The sequence below is a fragment of the Euprymna scolopes genome, chromosome 8 (genome assembly GCF_053919585.1).
Source record: "Euprymna scolopes isolate OS-2025 chromosome 8, ASM5391958v1, whole genome shotgun sequence".
Classification (NCBI taxonomy): domain Eukaryota; kingdom Metazoa; phylum Mollusca; class Cephalopoda; order Sepiida; family Sepiolidae; genus Euprymna; species Euprymna scolopes.
Genome location: NC_136489.1, coordinates 42,711,465 through 42,728,807, shown reverse-complemented (window position 1 = coordinate 42,728,807; position 17,343 = coordinate 42,711,465). Strand labels below are relative to the sequence as shown.

Genomic DNA, 17,343 nt, shown 5'->3' with positions numbered 1-17,343 from the left:
TTAATTTTTGGAAAAGTTTGATTCAAGGCGAGGGGAGACAATCATGAAATGTACGGAATTTTTGTGAAAGTTTTCGGAAAACCAAAACAAATGCATTAACAAAACATTAATTACTGCACATTTATTGAATTAAATTTTTTTTTTTTTTTTTTTTTTTTAACAGACAGTTTTTGTCATAAATTAAAATTGTGAATATCATTTCTGTTCATTAGGTACATGTTTTGGAGGGGAAAAAAAATCATTTTTTCTGTTCTAAAATAAAATGCAAATTTAAGCTATTCAGATCCATTTCCAGAGAAATTATTGACGAAAGTTCCATAAATTTTGTGATTGTCTCCATTTTCTTCAAATCAAACTATCCCAAAAATGAAAACCACAGAAAGTTAAAATAAAGAAATGCCTATATTTTTCATGTAATATTTATGTTATTGTAATGGATATTCTTCTTCAGACTTTTTGGTTTTTACATAAAAAAAATATTAGATGTTTCCAATTTTTAATTGTAAAAATTATTGGTTATTTCTTATTTAACCAAATATATTATTTTGAAAGAAATGGGTCTCAGCATTCTAAAAAAAGTTGAGATGAATTATCTCCCTTGATATATTTTGCCACCCTAAAGTAAAAAGAGTTAATATTTCAATCACACATCTGACCATTTTCAGAAATCTGTCATAATTGGTCATTTTTTAAAAAATCTTATCTGGTTTGCATATTTTGTTTTATAACGTACTAGTGTAACCCATTATCTGGAAAAAATTAAGAAATCAAATAAACTCTTTCTCCCACCCGTGAATCCCATATTACTATTTGGTGCTACTTCGTTATTAGTGCAAAATTCAAAAATCAAAATATTGAATTTCAAGTAAAACTAATGATATCTATGTAATTGTCATGTCACAATAATGGACATGAAAAAATACCAAAAAAACGATAAGGTAAAAAAATTAATTATTGATCAAAACAGTTTTCAAAGACAATTAGCGAAAATTAAGTTTTGCTAAATTGGCTGGCCTGAGATTTTCTAAATTTTCAAATTATAATTACCTTTCTTGTTACGATTGGAACTCTCCATTTTCTTTCCTTTTTTTTTCTTTTTTTTCAGCAAAACTCAATTTTCGCTAATTTTATTTGAAAACAGTTTTTGTTAATAATTACTTTTCTACTTTATCATTTTTCCAATTTTGGGGGATATATTCATTACTGCTACATGATAATTAAGTAAATATATTCATTACTGCTACATGATAATTAAGTAGATATATTCATTACTGCTACATGATAATTAAATAGATATATTCATTACTGCTATATGATAATTAAGTAGATAGCATTGGTTTTGCTTAAAATTTGATTTTCGAATTTTGCTCTAATAACAAAGAAGCACTTACTATTTTTATTATTTCTTAATTTCTATAATTATAAATTTTTACTTTTAAAGCAAAACTTATTTAATAAACTCCTTGGCAGTTTATAATGATCACGGCCATGGAAGCACATGAAAACATCTGTTTAGTCACTAAGAGTAGTTTGGTTTTTTTTTTTGTGTTTTTTTTGTTAAATATTATTAATTTATATAATAAATATTACTACCTTCAGTCGGAAATAGTTGGTGCACAAAAATTTTCAGTTTGGTCGGAAATACTTGGTGCATACAAGTTTCAAGTTTTATAAGGCAGTACTTTTGAAAGGAAATACAGGTTAACCAAATAATTATACTTAATTAAATCGACAATTGATTGTACTTATATTCTTACAGTGTATGATTAAATAAATATACAAAAAAAATAATGCAAAAAGCTAAAACATCTAACTATTTATTCAATTGTGTTAATTTACTTTTCAATTCTTCTGATATCAAAATTGAAGTGGGAAGTTTTTCTTTTCTTTCTAGCTGTGCTTTTGACGTATGCTGAAGTCTGTAATTGTTGCCACCATCAGCCAAAATTATTCGTTCCATTGTCTCCTGCCTGCAATGTCAGAAAGATATTGTTCAACTTTGATTTTTCTAATTCTTGAAAGCTGGTTTCAACTGCTTCAATAAATTCATCAATATTTTTTGGAGACTTTTGGTGTTGAATGGATTGGATTGTATTGAAGTAACGTATGTCAAGCACATTCAGATCCGGATTGTTTGCAGGCTGGTTAACCAGTTTAATGTTCAGCCCTAATCTCTCCGATTCTTGTTTGAACACCGGGTCCTTTGGATGTACGTGTGGCTTAGCATAGCCTTGTTGAATTATGATTCGTTGTGCAATGGATCCACTTGGCCATTTGTTCCGTGTGGAAACAAGGACCTTTTCAACAAGGAATTTACGAATCTGAATTTTTGTGATTGTATCCATGACTTTAGTTACCATTGTTCCAGCAGGCCTGTTTCTGCTGTTACGTTTAGGTGCCTCTTGTTTGACAAATGGCCAAATTCCAATCTTCCCGTCAAAGTAACATTTATGATGTGAATTCCAACGGGGTCGAGCCACGGCAGCAAGAAACATTACCTTTGTAATGAAACGCTTGCTTTTAGTGGTTCTTAAAGGGTCATGTTCGTCTTTGCCTAAATAAAATTTCCTTGCATTTTACTTCATGTAAAACCATTTCTCATCAATATGTATGACATCAAACATTTCTCTAAAAGTTCCTCGATTTAAATCCAACTGCAAACAGCAAAAATCAACACGACATTTCATGTTTTCTATCATGAGAAGCGGTTTTACAGCATTTGAATGTGCACGAATTTTGCCATCTTTCATCCTTGCAATCAACGTTGTCTTAGGTATTCCACATGATTTAACAGTAGACCTCAAAATGGTTCTTTTTCTCAAGGGAATGATGTTTATTTTTGCCAACTGTGAACTAAAGTCCTTCTTTTTTCGGTCACAGAGAAACTTACGGCTCAAAGAATCCATTGGCACCGATATATCGGACGAACTGTCTAGTGCTCGTGACCAAATTCTGCCTACAGTATTTCTTCTTATACCGAATTTTGTGGCAACATCTTTGATTGCACCTCGTTCTAGGATGCGCCCTTTAGATCTTTGTAACAATGCTTGCAGAACTGCTGTTCGTCTTGAATTTGTCAATTCTCTCTTATCACTTCTGTTTTTGTTTTTTTTACCTTTCCTATTGGCATCAACTACATTTTCCATATTTACATAGCCACTGCGGGTATTTTTTAAAATAGATTATATAACAGTCAACAAAGTAATGTGCATAGATTAAACTCTAAATGACTTTTAGAACGAAAATTGTCCTTTTTCAATTAAGCATGTTCTAAAGTACTACCAGTTATCCCCTAAAACATTGAAATGGTGTGTGACAAAACCTAAAACGCGGACAGTTTTAATTCTGTACCTACTATTTCCGACCGGAGGTAGTATTAATTTATATTATTAATAAATATTATTAAATGTGGAATCATTTTGAGTTAAAATTCAAGTTTCAATTTTTTTTAGATAAATCCGACATTAGGCCAGATTTGGTGGCCATCTTGTTCCACTTCAGTTTCTTTCACATAATATTAACATTTTTAAAACGTGCTTTTCTCAGTTTTACATGCATAATACTAACTTGATTTTGATGGAAATGATACCTCATTTAGTAAGACGTAATAAAAAAACAGCATAAAACTGTTTTAATGTCGAAACAAATTTTTTTCCATGGTCGCAAGCTCTATAAATTACCAACTAATTACAAACAGGAAGACACACAAAAATAATCTCAAACCCGAAATTCCTACTTATGAATCGTTTTTATGTGAAAAAATAATCTGGACAAACAAAAATAAAATATAATAAAAATATAAAACATTAAAATAGAGTTGTTAAGAAATTTATTTTTTGCTGCTATAATAAACTCATACCCCAATGAACAAAGTAAAATTACTTGTTATAAAATTAGGGTTCTTGTCTAGAGTTCAACCTAATTAAAAGAACAAAAATACAGAAAAGTCGGTATGATGTACATACCTATCCATCTCGGAATGAAAATGTCATATTCCAAAAATCACGTAAATTGATCAAATAGTTTTTTGTTTTTTTTTAATTAAGACAATAAAATTTTATGAGGAATTTTATGTGTCTCGCTCCGCTATTTTTTAATAAATAAAGGGAGAAACTCGATTCGAACTACCAAGCTCAAAACCAGCCCTGTAATAATTGACAAAAAAAAAATATTAATTGATGTGATTTTTGGAATATAACACTCTCATTCTGTGGAGGATATGTACATTATAAAGCTTTTTCTGTATTTTTTGTTTTTTAATTTGGCTGAATTCTGGACAAAAACCAAAATTAGTACCGAGTGATTTGAATAGTATTATGATGACATGGGACAATAACCGGATTAGAACCTTCAACTCCATCTATGAAATTAATAAATGAAACAAAACTGTTGATGGGATTAATTATGGAAATGATTGGAAATTGAATTTTTCTTTCTAACAACATGGACCAATGTGTGCCCTATCTGACTAACAAAACAGATTTTTATACCAATAATTATAATAAAGCTATTGAGCATAAATGTAAGGGAATAAGGGCGGAGTGACTTTACTTTATATAATAGATTAAGCCATTGAGGATGAAAATTATTTAAAGTTGAAACACAATAATTATCATATACAATTAATTGAACAAAAGTTACTATTTTGTTAAGATTAATTTTTCCTGAAAAAATAGTTCAATTCTCGCACGTGAGAATGAGATAGCAATTTTTTTTTTTTTTAGATATTTTTAGATTAATTCGTTAGATTGTTTAGCGCTGAAAAATAAATATGGTATTGACAGGTGTTGTGAGAAGGAAAACCACAATCGTATACAATTTTAGAGCAATTTTATGAAGTGAGAGATAAAGATATCTATATATATATATATATATATATATATATTAGTGCTAAGACTATTAAGTGGATAAATTTGTACCCCTATTTCCTGATGCCAAAAACGATTCTTTTAATTAATTGTTTCGTTTTAAAACTTCATTTTCCATGACTTATATTAAAGATAAAATAGATATTTATTGATTTGAAACTACTAGTAAAATTAAAATCTATAGATCACCCTCCCCAGCAAGTGTATTTTTATGTTTATGAAAGTATATGAACACATATAGTTTTTTTTCTTTTACAGTAATCCCTCCACCCTCCTACTTGTAGCCTACAAGGAAGCAATTCCATTGTGACATTGTTCATGGAAATTCTATTTGATGTTAGTCACACAAAGTAAGAAATGAAAAGTTCTTTACAGTAGTAAGGCGAGTTCTTGCTGTGAATGTTTTATGAGAAAGCAAAGATTGTAGCTCAGTCGAGCACCTAGCATGGGAATAATGATGAAATAGAAAAAGGCTAGCAATGTCTCTTTTGTTAAAGGAGGCTGTAGAGAACAGTAGAGATTATCTCTAGTCACTAGATTGTTAAGACGATTTTGTATTCTTTTAAAGCAAGAAAGAGTGGCCTTTCCAAATGTGTTGCTTCTTGACCACCTTCCTTTCTCAATTAATCAAGAAGTTGACCTGGGTTCAGTTATGGATTTGGGTGCAAAATTGCTTGTTTGTTTAATCCTACTAAGACTTTGCTTGTGTCTTTCAATTGTAGATGTATCCCTTTTCTTCCTGACATTCTCATGGATAGTTCTGCTCTTAAGAACAAATCGATTCTAAAACTTCTTTCTAATCAAACCTTTCTCGGAGTTCATATATTAAACTCATTACTTTTTCTGATTCTCCAAAAATCAGTTATCCCTATCGCTCTAAACACTGTCTTACATCTAAGGCTATTTATTTATTTCTACAAATCGACTATCAGACCATGTATGAAGTACTGTTGTCATATTTGAGCTGGTGAGTCTCTGCTTCATTTGAGGGTTCTTGATAAGGTGCAGAAGCCTATCTGTAATTTGATTGGCCAACCCTTTCTTTCTTCTTCTCACAGACGTGATGTTGCTAGTCCCAATCTTTTCTATAAATACTATTGATGTGTGCTCCTCAGAATTGTCTGATCTATTCCCTACTTATGTTCCAGTTTGTTTGGCTCATTGATCTAGTGATCTCCATCAATTTACTGTTTTCATACCCCATTCTAATAAAATTTCCTATTCCAGTAACTTCTTTCAAAGAACTGCAGTCTTGTGGAACTCTCTTCCTGCTGACCGTTTCCCCTATAACCTTGGTCTCTTCAAGGTTAAGTGCAATAGGTATCTCCTGTTTTTGTGATAATTATCTTTTGTTCTTGTTAGTTTCTTACATCAAGTGGCTTCATGCCTTGTCTATAGAGATAGATGATTGCATCAGGAATTGGGTACTTTCTGGAGTAATAGAATGATCCAACCATTTTTCTAGCAGACTTAGCAACTAATGTAGCATCATATCTGGTATATTCTAGAACAGAGGATTTTCTTATCCAATCAAATTTTACTAAAATCAAACTAGATAATAATAAATAATTATAGTTGATGTAGGTAGATGGTTCCCCACTAATTGAGTGACATGTTGAATGTTTGTGGTTGTTTCTTTGTTTTTTTTTTTTTCTTTTTTAATTTCACCCATTGTGGTCTCTGGCATTTTTCAGGTTTCTTTTGTACTTATCGGTATTTAAAATTATTTAGAATTTGTATTCGTTTTAACATGACTCATACCTATGTAATAGTGTTTTTACCTGAAATGTGTTTGTTTGACTTTTTTTATATGGCACAAGCACCAGATAATATGTAATAAATAAATTTACTGAAAACATCTGACATATAATAATCAGCTGGCTGCAAACTGGGAGAAAGGACCCCATCAATCATGCTTCATAAGTGTAACTGTACCCGGCCGTGGGTAAAAAAAGGACAAGGCTTGAGGCTTTCATACTGATGTGTGATAAGGAATTTTATTTCGCAATTAACATCATTAATTCATCGTGAAAACTGTAACAAAAGAGAAACAAACAGGAGAATCAGACAACGATCGAAGAAGGGAAGTAACGATGTTTGGACAAGGAAAATTAAAAGAAAAATCGATTAAATTCTTACATCGTTCATTGATAATAATTATAAGGAGAGTATTTACCCTAGTTCGCCTGCCTAGCCGTGTACAATTTAAACTTTGCGGTCTTCTCCCAGTCGCCGTCGTGTCCGCCATTAAGGATTGCACCTTCTCCTCCCAGACTGATCCCACAGAAAGCAGGTTGGTTACGTGGCCGTTTAATTTAAAACACGGATTGTTCAACTCATTTCTAACCTATGTTTCAACTAAGAAGCAAAAACAAAATAATGTGATATTTTTTCAAGGAAGGGGACCCCCCCTTTATTCTATACCGTTCACGTTTTATTTTTGAATGTGGCTCGCCACTGAGCAGTAGCTGCTGGCAGTTACAATAAGATAGTTGTTATTAGTAAGATCATGGATGTCTTAGATGCTCGGTATCTCGGGTGATTCAGCTATATACAGCAATGCCACCTCTTGCATATTGTTGTGTATTCTAGAACAAAGGTTTTCATTATCCAATCACATTTTAATTTAAATCATAATAGATAAACCAATAATTATAGTCGATGTGGATGGATAGTTCCTTACTTGCTAATTGAGTGACATGTTGAAAGTTTGTGGTTGTTATTTTATACAATTTCGCCCATTGTCTTGATAATTGGGTGACATGTTGAATGTTGGTGGTGTACTATTGTTGCTCTTTTGTGTTGTTTGAAGAAAGTTCAGAAAACTGCCAATCTTTACATCTAGGCATGTTTCCTTCAAGTCTTTTCAGCCTGTGTCCATTTTGTCAAATTGCCTCACAGTGAGACATGCACCCCAGACACTTCTGATCTGCAACCACTTTGGTGTAATGATAACATGATGATCAGGTGGATGTGTGGCTGCAAACTGGAGGAAAAGATCTGTTCAACCATGCATCATCAAGAACTTGATGGTAGTGGGATTATAGATGCTTGATGTATGCCTTGGGTGGTTTGGCCATGCATAGCATGCCACTTCTTGCATCAAAAATGCGTGGTAGATCAGGGAAGATCTAGATTCAGTGTGTAAGAAATGGTATAACTGTATGCAATCTTTTTTTTTTTTTTTTTACTAGGCGGATCACCACTTCTCAAGACCCAAAAGCTGTTTAAGGATACGGGTTAATAAGTGTCAGGTTAATGATTGAGTAAATTTGAGTATTTATACAAGAACTTGGTTACATTGGACTTAAAAGTGACAATGTCATAGTTAGCTGAGAAGCAGCACTGTGGCATTATGTCCCACAAATGGGTATTTCTAGGAAAAAACTTTGCTCATGGAATTTACATTTAGTTTTAGGTTCAGATAGTAGAGAAACTTGATTATAGTGGTTGTAGCTAGATGAGTGTTTGTTGTGAATGTTTTACAGGTGAGATCATAGATTGAAGTTCAGTCGAGCACATGCCATGAAAATAACCTATCAGATGTCAACTCTTTGGAACAAAAGATATGGAGAACAGGCATGAGATGTTGTTGTTGTCCACCTTGAAGTGCAGGGACACTTGCAACATTCTAAATACCAAAAAAAATGGATGATTATAACATTTGGAATTTATTTCTGAAAATATGTATTGCAGTGCTTTTCTTGTTGATAGTTTCTTTGTGTGGGTAGGCAAATAAATACAAATACAAGTGAATGATCAAAGACCTGGTTTAAAGTGTTTCTTTTTCTTAAATGTTCAGTTGCGTTTTTTTTTAAATTTTTTTTTTTTTTTTTAAGAATAAGAATGGAGTGATCAAAAGCTGCTATAACCAAATGGGACTACAAACCTAGCGACTGAAGTAAAGCAGAAGCTTCCTCAGCAAGGCCTAGCTCCTAACAACATCTCAGGAAGAGATCAGACTTCAGAGGTGTATACAATATCAGAATTTCCCTTCGGGGCTCTGAAGCACCGTGGGTTCAGTGGAAGACCCGCAATCATCTACGAACAAGAATGGGACAATGAAAAGTTATTAATCAATTCAACCATAAAAAGCATGAAAAGGGGGACCATACAATCTGGCACTGCCTTATTTACCCTCTACCGCTCAATTATTGCAGATTGAAATATCTTGCATAATTCAATTATAATCCATAAAAATAAATGTGAAATTGTCGCATAATTTATGCTTCAAAGGCACTCAAAGAAGAACCCATGATGGATTTAAATTTTGAAAATTGTACTTTTTTGCATCCTCTTTATCGTTGACTTTTTAAATCTTTTAACAATTTTGAAAATTATTTTGAAACTGCAAATATAATAGTTTCTTCCCTCAGATTGCTACACCTTGGAATCCCCTCCATGTTTCTTGCTTCACTGACTATATTAATATGCATAAGTTTAAATGTAACATAAATACATCTCATTGCTCAACTCTCCACATAGACCCTTACAGACATGATCTTGATTGGTTGGCCCTTGGGTCCAAGTGGCAATATGCCTTGTTTGTAGTGAAAAGGATTTTAAAAAAAAAAGTGTCAAACAATGCATGATTGTTGTGTGGAAAAGCAATCATAACATTTTTTATGAAATCAGCCATGATTGTACTTCACCACTTCTCCTCAGTTACGTTTTTCACGTGGTCTTAACAATCATTAAGATTGATATTCCTTCATCTTTCCAAAATTTTCTTTTTCTTATATCTTTTAATCTTAATCTGCACCTTTTCTGATTTTTCTTTCTTGAAACTTTTTTTTAGAATACAGCAGTTGCTTTAGTCGTCATTTACTTGCTATGTGTCCTACCAATCTGAAATCATTCTGCATTCGTAAATCTCACGCAAGTGGCAATCAGCCTCTGTTTAGTCTCAAGAAACAATGAGTAATCTCTGTAAGGTTACATGCACAAGGAATCTATTGTAGAAGCAAGGGTTGCACAATTTGCCACCATACCTCTCCTGAACCGGCACTGCTTGAGTCTAATAGCAAGACAAAATCTAACACTAGAAGAAACACTGCTAGAATAAGCAGAGTTCTCTCGCATGCAGCATCTAGTATTCTCAAATGTACCCCCATTTAGTACTGATCAGGCTAAACGTTGCTTAACTTCAGTGACCTAATGGGAACTAATGTGTCAATATGAGTCTCTTTCTCTCTCGGGCAGTCCGTTGATTTCGACAATGACGCGGAGGTCAGTTAGTGTCCGTGTTAAAGGAGTGATGTGAGTCCAATTGGAGCTCTCTTCAGCAAGAGCATGACCATCATACTCCAATTGCCTCAGTGCAGAGATCACGCTACGGCTTCCAGTCCCTCAGAACTGCCGGTATGCCCTCACTCCATCGCCACAGGACTTTCACCTCTCTCTCTCAGCCTAGGCAAAGGAGGAATAAGCAGCTTGCCCAGTCATGCTAGCACCCTCTCCGCTGAAAGCAAAAGTACGGAGGCAAGGACTGGCCGGGACAGCCTGCACACATGCAATCAGCTGCATCCCATGGCTGAGGCAGACTCAAGTCAAATTGTACATCACCCTTGTTGACCGCGTTGGCACTGCAGGCTGGTTCATCCACTGCGCAAGCCGTTGGGATTCCTTCCTCATCCGCCAAGAGCATCATTGACCAGGCTTGTGTCAATATGAGTATGCAGTATATAAATGGGAAACTTGCACATTCTTCTATTTCGTGATTGGCAGCTCTGCCAGACTACACTAATAATCTCCCTTGGATGTCATATCATGGAGCCTTTTTTTTATTTTTAGTATTCTACATATTCCATGTTCCATAGGAGTACAAAGTTTTCAGAGTAGATACACGTACCCGTGACCTGTTGAGTCACAACCACTACAGTTATTTGTTTCGCTTTAATATCATTTGAATATTCACAAACTTTCTGCCACATAGAAGTAGGATGTGATCCACCTGACATCCAGCTGTAAGGTTCTGTTGGGGGACAGCTACTATACAATGTGACACAATGGAATATGTAATTATTTGTAAAAAGTTCAATATCGAATGTAGCAACCACTCTTGGGAACAATACGAGAAAGAACCGTTCGAAATAAGTCATATACCATCCACTATGATTATGCAATTCACACAGCTACGTACCTAGAAAAACAGAGCTATTAAACCTGACATAGTGATATGGAACAAGGAGGAAGAAGCAACCTTGGTAGAAGTTAGTGTTCCCAATGGTGCTAGGTTAAACAGAGCTAGGGGATGGGGGGGGGGATAACAAAGTACGAAGGTCTCATGTACACATGAAAAGAAACTGGAATCTTAGGAAGATCTCCACCTATCCAGTAATTATAGGAGCAACCATACTCATGGAAAAGAACTTAAAAAATTACCTGACAAATATATGTGGTGAACCAAGTGCAAGAGAGATGCAAACAATTGCATTTAAAGAGATTAGAATCTTGAAAAGAGCTTTCAGTTGGAATATATGAGATAGTGGGTGAATGTCTGGCATCTAGCATGATGCGTCATCTCCAGCTTGAACAAAATGAGAAAAAAGAAAGAGAATTTGAATGCCTACTATTGTTCTCGAGTATCTAAGCTCTCTCCGTACAAAGGTTTGTCAAGACCACCTGGCATAGGGATGCTCCCCTTTACAAGTAAATCAAAACTAAGTATTCAAAATAACATAATGTTCAAAGTTAAAATGAAATCGACACGGAATTCAGTAAAACCAAGAAACCACTTGAAAGATATACTATAACATATTTAACAAAGATGACGGTGGCTAAGCAGTTAATGACACTGATTGAAAACCTGGGCGTGCCAATTTCAAATCCAGTTTGGTTCCACAAAAACACTTTCATCAAACTTGCATTTGACCTTGTGTCTAACCTTCTGGAAAGGAAGGAAATATATTTAACTGATCAATAGGGCTGTGACAACAGCATATTCTTTTCATTGTTTTGACTCTCAAATATATATCCGACACAGACACAGTTAATCAACCGAGAACCACATCACTCTATATAAAAGCATACACAATCTGAGGGAAGAAACGAATCCACACTAGAGTCAAAACAATGAAAAGAATATGCTGTTGTCCTAGCCCCACTGATCAATTGGTCAATTGGGAAGAAGAAAATGAATGTTATTTATTCTATACTAACTCAACGTTTGAGAAGTAAAAGAGAACTTTAATGGAACACTCAAATATCTGTGTTTCATATAGAGATTAAATGTTAGCTCCAGGAAGCCCCCCCCCCCTGAATTTTGAGAACTTTAACTGAATTAAAATGGAAAACAGAATTCTTCTCACATAGCTAAAAATAAGTTTCTTTTATTCTTATGCAAGTATTATAGGTATAATAAGATTTCAATGTGTGTGTGTGTGTGTGTGTGTGCGTGTGTGTGTGTTATAATAAATGTTTTGATAAAAAAATAATTATTAAAAGCTTCGTTCAAGTCCATCACTTTGAGAGAAATATGAAATTTATTAAATAAACTTGCTTCATTGGTAAATCCAAAACTTTCTGAAACACAAAGTATTTGTAAATAAAATATAGGGTTTATTTCTTTCACATTTAGTATAGTTGACCAATAGTGACTTTGGTTTAGGATTCATGAAATTAGACTGGTCGTAGCATTATATGAGCCACACTGATGATTATTAGTGAACATCTCACACACACACACACACATTTATATGTGGATCATAAAAATGTATTTGTAAAAATAATGTATGTATGTATGTATGTATATATATATGTATATAAATAAAGTATACACATAAGGTGCACTTGAAAGCCAAATTACAACACAATATTATGAAAACAAACAAATTTTACTTGCTTGAAATTTATAATTTAAATATATTTTGGAGTCAAATGCCATTCTCAGTACTGAGTGCACAACCACTTTAGAAACATGTCACAACTGAATTTTACCAAATATTTTATCGATCAAGATATGTTTTCTTTGTGATAAAAGCATTGTGTAAGTGCAAATTCAAAATGTGAGACATCCTTTAGTATGTGACCACACTCGGATATCCCAACCTGGACATTTAAAAATTACCATTCATAACACAGAAAGAGTCTTGTTTTTCTTACTGGCATCATGCCATGAGGGATAAAAGAAAAAAAAAACTGAAAAAATAAAAAAAACTGTCTATCCTAATGAAGACGTGATTACGTTGAAAAATTTGATTTATAAACAAATAAATGTTTACTTTTTTTAAAATATGCATTAAATTGGCTTACTAAACTTACATTTTGAATTTGCACTTAACGCTTTTATCATGGAGAAAACCTACCTTTTTATATATATATATATATATATATATATATTATACGCATCTATTTTCTCAAATGTAAAAGAAAACACTTGCGATGATTGATCTAGGTTTTAATTTTACTGGTAGTTAAAAACCAGTAAATATTTATTATATTATCATTAGTACCAGAAGTGGAAAATTTTGTTTTAAACAAAACCAAATAAAGACGATTAAAAGAATCAAATTTTTCCGATACCGATTCCGACACCCCAAAACGTTCTGATTTTTCTGATTCAGATTAATTGTCCCCACATTAATATATATATATATATATATATTTCTGTAGAAATATATTTTCTTATAATATATACCAATCCCTATTCAAGAAGCTCAGTGTAATTACAGAGCAATATAGAGAATAAATAACAAAAAGCTATATTCCGATGTTGACCATCTTATAATTTATTCCTTTAATTCAGTTGACTTATATATGTCAAATCACACTTCATTTCCTTTTGACGGATTGATTGTTGCTATTTCTTCTGATGAGTTAAGGGCATAATAGATTCACTGATTGATTTAATAATTAAGTGATTGATTTTTGCGCTACGAAACAGATACTGTCAAGAATTGTATAAGTCAACTGAATTAAAGGAATAAATTATAAGATGGTTAACATGAATTTTGGAACATAGTTTTGTCATCTATTCTATATAAGATTTACAAAAAATTATTCTTTGACAAGGAACACACAATGCACATTTAAAAAATTCCTTTTATATATATATACACACACACACACACAAGAAGTGGTCCTTAAAAGTAGGTGATCATTATTGCTTGGTAGCCTGTATATGTGCAGCTAACAAAATTTAGTTGCTTTAATGCATCTGATTGTCTAATTTGTGTAACTGTGCACACATAAGTGTTCATGTGCTTTTGTCTTTGTACATTGATGTTCTGTTTTGTTTATTTTGAATTCTGAGAAAAAGAGAAAATTTTGGTGCTTGTACAAAATAGCGAATACAATATTATTAGGTACTTACGTGTCATGTCGAAATTAGTATAAATTCCAAAAATTACGAAAAAATGATCCAGATATAGTTTTTACATTGCTAGATATAGTTTTTACAAAAAATCATACATACTACTGGTTCAATGTTTTGTGTTTTAAAATGTCAGATTTTAATTCAAAGCAAGGGAGATAAGTCAGTTTGTTCTGCAGAATTGGTTACAAAGGACTGTCTATATCAAAATATACAATAAAATTCTATAATTCTAAAGGTTTTATTTGTTACTTGTAATTATTTTACTATTAAATTATTTTTTCTTAATTTTTGGAATTTATACTAATTTTGACATGACCCATAAGTACAGAATGATGTTTTTATCTGAAATGCATTTGTTTCATATCCCACTATTACTTTTCTGCAGAAGCACCTTACAAAATTTCTTATTTCCATGTACTTATTGATTTGATTTCAGTTTTTCCGAGGAGAAAATTGTCTTTCACTATCGTTGCCAAATTAACTAAGTCAGAAACTGTTAGATTTCAAAGTATTTACTTTGAACCCATTTATATATTCAAAAGAATATTAAAGTTTCGAGAAAAAAAAATCATTTTTTTTTTCAATGCTCTGATAATCATGAATAAAAAAATATTTTGAAGTTTATTTCGATATTTTTCTCTTTTATATTTATTTATACGAATTTCTGTAATATTTTTTCATTTAAAATCAATTTTTTATTTTTAAACTTTTGTTCACTCCAAAATTGTCTCATACTCATGCATATTCACACCAAGAAACTAATGCTACCAGATCAGGCTGTCTGAAAATACTGACTTCCTGACCTAAAATGCACCAAACATTGATGTTATTGCTTTTTTTTCTTTATCTTTGTAAAATTCAATTATGTTATGCAAATCAATAACAAAAATAACAATTTTCCTATACCCCCCCCCCCCATCCCGAAAAAACCCAACTAAATCAAACACCATAAATAAATATTTGAATATATGAAGAACTTAAAGCATAAAACTTTTACCAAAATTACTGGATTCGGTGTTAAATAAACCGAAAATAGTTGATATGCTGTAAAATAAAACAATCAAACCAAACACCATGGATAAAGATTTGAAGATAAAAGTTACTTGAAGCATAAAATCCAACCAATCTAACCAAAGATTCTTTCTTTTTTTATTTTCAATACATTTGTTTTAACTTTAAAAGGGAATTGCTCATTCAGCCTGTTCACCTAACACAATTTCCCTGAAAGTGATGTCGATTCGTTAATGTCAACCATTCATGATAGAAAACTCATAAAATCAATTCTTTGGAAATGAGATCAACACCATCTGCTGCCAACAGATTCGGGCCATCGATGTTTTTATAAATCTGTTTTTCAAAATGAATCTTTGGATCTCACATTGCGTAAATATGTGAACGTGCATTTGTGCACGTTAACTGAATAGGCTATGATTGTCCACTCATTGTCCTTGTTTGAACGTGACGTTTTTAATAAAATTTTAACTTTTTACTGATTTAATAATTTATAAGAATTTGTTGATATTGTGAAAAAACTAATTACAAAAACAAATAAAAACCCAACAGAATTAAATAACACAATTTAAAAAAAAAAGGTTTTTGAATATTTTTCACAATATCAACACAAATTCATTAATAAATTTATAATTTATTTCACAATTATTAGCAAAATGTAGATCCCCCCTCCCACTAATTTTTTTTTTTTATAAATTGTTTCAGCATTTTTCATTTTTAGTTCCGGGACTATGCTCTTATGATGAAGTCTTTTTTTTTTTTTATTTTTATTTATTTTTTTTTTTACTTGAAATTGTTTCATTGTTCGATCTATTATTTTGTCTCAAATTATCTTTTGCAAAAATGCTTATTTTTGCTTAGTTATCTCCGTTACATAATCGTCTTTGATTCCGTAAGTGCCACCCTGAGGGCTTATCTTGTCCAAAGAGGCACATCAACCCAATTAAACATGATCCTTCTAAAAAACAAAAAAAAAACACAACCGCCTCATATAGCCTCCAACTCATTCTCACTTCCTGGAAGGCCAACTCTGCCTTGACCTTTGTCTGGAAATCTCATCTTATGATCACCATTCAACCACCCAGAAGTTCACCGACATGGGACTACCGATATATCCAATGTAAAAGCTTTCTTTTTTTTTAGATCTTATTCCTTCCAATTGAAGAATCTCAATTTTCTGTTTACTTTCTGTTCCAGGATTTTGATGCAAAGGATCTGTTTTTTGGTAAACTACCTGGATTTTCCATTTACTATATGGACTTTTGCGAAAAAATTAGAAATCTGATTGCTTTGGGTATAAATTATATCATTATTCTTGAAATTATATAGATATGAGAGCCGTTCCAAAAGTAATACCTCCTATTTTTTTTTTTATTCTGCCCAAATGGAACAGAGGGGGTTACAAATTGCATTGTTATGACTGAACTTATGCATTTATGACCTGAAAGTTTCATCTTCCTGTTGCAGAGATTGATGGTGTGAAACTCTCAGAAAGCAACCCATCATGGACGGCATCAGAAGCAAAAATACATCATTGAATTCCTGGCAAAAGTGCATTGAGAATGCTGGTAACTATGTAGAAAAATAATTTCTGGAGTACAAAAGTCACTTGTTTTTAATAGTACCACTCCCATCTCTTCTTTTCAAGTAAAAAAGAAGCTTTACTTTGGAACTATATATATATATATATATATATATACTTTTCTATTGTCTCTCCTTCTCTTGGTTTATTTTAAAATCTATTATACACATGGGCAGTTGTGTGTGTGTGTGTCCAGTTAAAAGTGAAAAAAAAAACAAAAAAACTACAAAACAAAAGCCCACAAAGTTTGTATATTCTTGCCAAACATTGTCTAGGATGAATAATATTTAAAATTTAAGAAAATATATTCATATTTTTGAGAAACAACTAGGCAAGAGGTCGATTTTCAGCCATTTTAGTGAATTTAATTTTGAAAGAAAATGCTGACTTATTCCTTGAGGTATCTATTAGATAAAGGAGAGTTTATGTGTGCGTGTATGTATGTGTGTGCATACGTCCAAGGAAAGTAATTGGCTGAACAAAGGAAATAAGGAGGAGGGTGTATGAAGATAGAAAAAAAGAGAGGAGTAAAGGAATAGAAGTTTTAATAGAAATGTTGCAATATT

The 17,343-nt window shown here is 32.3% G+C and overlaps 1 long non-coding RNA gene across 1 annotated transcript in view; it reads right to left on the bottom strand.

Annotated features, from left to right (window-relative positions):
* The window catches only part of LOC145283533 (uncharacterized), a 35,864-nt gene extending 28,703 nt beyond the window's left edge, over nt 1-7,161 (bottom strand). Inside the window, exon 1 of the long non-coding RNA XR_013868630.1 lies at nt 7,045-7,161. This is a non-coding gene — a long non-coding RNA (uncharacterized LOC145283533). The remainder of the gene's footprint in view (nt 1-7,044) is intronic.
* Nucleotides 7,162-17,343: the final 10,182 nt, after the last annotated feature.